This window comes from Montipora capricornis, chromosome 1, assembly GCF_036669925.1.
Source record: "Montipora capricornis isolate CH-2021 chromosome 1, ASM3666992v2, whole genome shotgun sequence".
NCBI lineage: Eukaryota > Metazoa > Cnidaria > Anthozoa > Scleractinia > Acroporidae > Montipora > Montipora capricornis.
Genome location: NC_090883.1, coordinates 6,478,472 through 6,482,468, shown reverse-complemented (window position 1 = coordinate 6,482,468; position 3,997 = coordinate 6,478,472). Strand labels below are relative to the sequence as shown.

General features: G+C 38.5%; 1 long non-coding RNA gene across 1 annotated transcript in view; it reads left to right on the top strand.

Annotated features, from left to right (window-relative positions):
• LOC138051129 (uncharacterized) overlaps positions 1-1,775 on the top strand; it is a 3,388-nt gene extending 1,613 nt beyond the window's left edge. The window contains exons 2-3 of the long non-coding RNA XR_011132735.1: positions 340-371; positions 1,282-1,775. This is a non-coding gene — a long non-coding RNA (uncharacterized lncRNA). The remainder of the gene's footprint in view (positions 1-339; positions 372-1,281) is intronic.
• Positions 1,776-3,997: the final 2,222 nt, after the last annotated feature.

Genomic DNA, 3,997 nt, shown 5'->3' with positions numbered 1-3,997 from the left:
AAACGTGGTCCTTTGAAAACTTCGGTATATAAGAAAACAGAGCGTTCATATGAAATTTCAAATGAAAATTTGATTTTTGCATTTAATCTGTAAGCAAAATCAACTAAATTTCTGATTTCTTGTTTGCTTGAAGTCCATACTGAAAAAATGGCTGAGCAACATGTACCTGTAGTTACCTGTAGTGGTAGTAGTAGTAGTAATAGTAGTAGTAGTAGTAAAACTTCCATTTCAATTTGGTATATTCCATTCAGGTGTAATCTGCTATCATTGCTCACAATCTATTGTTATAATCATTGTTACATAACATTGTTTTTCATTTTACTTGCATTTTATTTCTAGGAAGAGTTTTCAGCCTGCATATGCCCAACTAGGTGTGCTAGGTGCCATATTTCCAAAGGTGCCTGTAGTTGCACTAACTGCAATTATACATTTATTTAACTTACTGATATAATAAATTATTTTGATTTTGAAAAGTATCCATAAGGCCCACCTCCCTGACCGCATGGAATTTCCAGTTTAGCTTCATCCTTTCCATTAAAAACTGGAATATTTTGATATGCCCTACCCCTTGAAATCAAATAATTGTTTTTTCTTTACATATTGTGAGGATGAAAATAAGTAATTGACATTTAAATTGTAACAGTAAGTGAAATGTTGTTAGTAAGGAAAGTTGTCGTTACCCATAAACCTTGTAAATATTAAAGGTAGTGTCATAGTGTGATACTAAACAATGTACATTGTATAAGCAAACAAATAATGTGAGTTTAAAGGGGCTAGGTCACACAATTTGAGGCAATTTCAGCACTGATCGAATGTTCATAGAATTGACTAAAATATCAAAATAACTGTTCAAAAGAAGGGTGATGGATGGAGAAAACTGGAGAGGATTGAAATGGATTGAATTTGGGTAAATTTGAAAAACGTCGACCCACCTTTTTTCAAATTTAGATCAGTCTATATCAAAAGGTCATTTACACAGCTGGAAAATCATTCTCAGTTGTTATGAGGCCGTGATTTTGCAAATGAAAGACTCTTGCTCTGCCAATTTGATGTTTAGAGCTCATAATTAACAAAATTACCTAAAATAGCGTGACCTACTTGCTCCTTTAAGCATTAGAGTGTTGAGTCTTTTCCCCCTTAGAATTTCCAGTGGCCTTCAATCCCTGTGGTGCAGGGATATGTTCTGCTACCAAACGTTATGAAATAGGTTGAGCTCTATGTAGCTGTGCCGTCTTTTTTTGAAATGTATAACTTTTTTAATGCTTTACTGCTTATTTACAGTGGTGGATCTAGGGATGATGTTCCTCCCTCTTGCTGTTATGGACAAGAAAATTTCCATGTTTTCATGCATTCACCATTTGAGCCTGTCTGGATCCACCACTGGCATACCAGACATCCTTATCAATATTAAAGGAAAATAGAAGAGAACATTATATAGGAATAAGTACAGCCATAGCCTTCATGTATGTATGTAAATTGAAGGGAATTTTTTATTCCATGCTTACATTCACTTTGTTTTCCAAGGTGTAATAAAACAGGTTCACTTTGAAAGATTGCCATATCTTTATTTGGCCGCGCTACCAGTTGACCTCTCTGTAGTTTATTTTGGGCGCTGTTTGTGTTCATCACAGCTGTGACTTGAACTGCAGCCTCAGTTAGGGCTGGTTTTTCTGTCCTCGCAGAGTCATTGTCAACAATCTGACCAGCAGCAACAAGAAGGTACTGTGTTACTAACTCTTGGCTCTGCTTTAATAGCAGAACTGTAGTACGTTAAATCAAATGCAGAATAATAATCAGTACATAGTTAAATAATATTGTTAAATATTACAGGCCAATAATATGTAGCACTTTTTCTTAAAAAATCCTTTTCTCTAGTGGCTCTCCTTGAAAAAAGGGCCACCAATAATACTATTATAATAACCCATAACAGTGGACTTGTGAAGGAGTTTACAGTGTGATAAATAAATATCAACAATTTTAGTATTTGAGGGGTTATGCAAACAACCTCTTTGGTATTTCTTTCTGGGCTTGAGTCCTGTTTAATTAAAAAATATTTCCCTTTGTTGTCATGAACAGCAGTAAAGTTTTAATAACTTATTACCTGGCCTGTACAGATTTTGGTTTGTTTGTGACTGCATGTGGTTGGAAACCTGTTCTGGAACTACCAAAGCATACTTGTCAACAAAGTTGCCAATGCACCCCTCAAGGAATTCATGTTTCTCTTGTCCGGGTCTAACAACTGTGCCACTGCTCGAATAATAGACGCCGCTCCTGTTTGAGGTGGCAGGAAACGGGACTCGGCAGTCCTTGACCCAGTGTCCTGGACGGTTGCAACGGTAGGAGCGGCTGGGACTTGGAAGCATATTCTGAACGGCCTAAAATAACAGAAAAATAAAATGAAAACAGGGAAAGAGGTTGGAGTGGGTGGGAAAGGAACTAAACGCCAGGATGGAGAACGTGAGCGAGAGGAATCTTGCATCTCTTCTGATCTAAGCCTTAAATACTAATCACCAACTAATCATGAAATCCCTGGAGACACGCCCTAAGGGTGTGCTGCAACCAAGCACGAAAAAACAAACTGCTAACGAACTGCATAAATTTCATTCCAGCGGAAAATACATTTACGTTCTAATTCGATACGCTCAGACGAACGTAAATTATTTTCCTCTTCAAAAAACAACTAAATACAAACTTGATGCTTGGATGCTCAGGCAGTCCAACCAAAAGGACCGAAAACTTCACAAAGTAAAAATAAACAGTGGTCTTACCGCGAAAAGCTGAAAATCATTAGAAGAATTAAAATTTTTCGAAGTGTTACCGCTGTTATTCTTCGCTTCTTTTCGCTTTTTCTTAGCGGCTGCTTTGGCTTTGCGAATCTCTTTCTCATCTTCAGAGTCTGAGGCGAGATCATCACTCTCGTACTCTTGGACGACAAGCCAACCATCTCTGTTCTTGTCAGCAATCCTGATCAACTTCTGACACTTTTTAATGATCAGCTTTCCTTCTGGAACTAACTTCTGAATGTCAGCCGGACTACTAGTACTCTCGTCAATTTGTGTTAATATATTGCCCAACCGCAAATTCACCTCGAACTGCTTTAGGTTGCCTTTAAACTTAATGTCCGCGGCTCCCTTATCGGGCTTAGCACTCCTTCAAACTGCTTCCCTTTCTCTTCCAACTGAGAGGTCAGATAGCCTTTGAAAAGCGCAAAAACCTCATCGACCAACTCTGACTTCGAAGAAGAGTTCTGAGATACAATGTCGGCTTGGGAGAAAGGAGGCGCCGAACAACTCTCTAACATGAGGCTCGAAGCAGTCTTGTCAGCCATCGACAAGAAAGGAACTAAACGCCAGGATGGAGAACGTGAGCGAGAGGAATCTTGCATCTCTTCTGATCTAAGCCTTAAATACTAATCACCAACTAATCATGAAATCCCTGGAGACACGCCCTAAGGGTGTGCTGCAACCAAGCACGAAAAAACAAACTGCTAACGAACTGCATAAATTTCATTCCAGCGGAAAATACATTTAACCTCTATCTCAACTGTGTAGGATCACGCCGACGTTACTTTTTGTCAAGTGAAGATGTGGTTCATTTCATATACCATAGCTATGATTTATTTCATATACCACTTCATCAAACTACAGCCAGGAACTTTATAGTGCCTAAAGTGTAATTATTTTTTGTTGATCTAGCTGGTCAGATATCTTTTGGCACAATCAATAACATCACATCTTTTCAAATATTTCAAAACTTCTTACGGTTTTGTATCTCACTTCTTCAAGTAACTTAATTGAAATCAAACTTTAATAAACCGGTCTGCTCTCGTCTGACCTTGTAGCTCAGCCCGTAGAGCAGCGGTGTTCTAACCCAAACGTCGTGGGTTCAATTCCCACCCTGGTCAGGGTTTTTCTCTGTCCTTGTGTGGGCCCCATTTTCATTAGTAGGGCTAACGCTCACATGGTTCATATGGGGTACAAAACTAGCACTTCACATT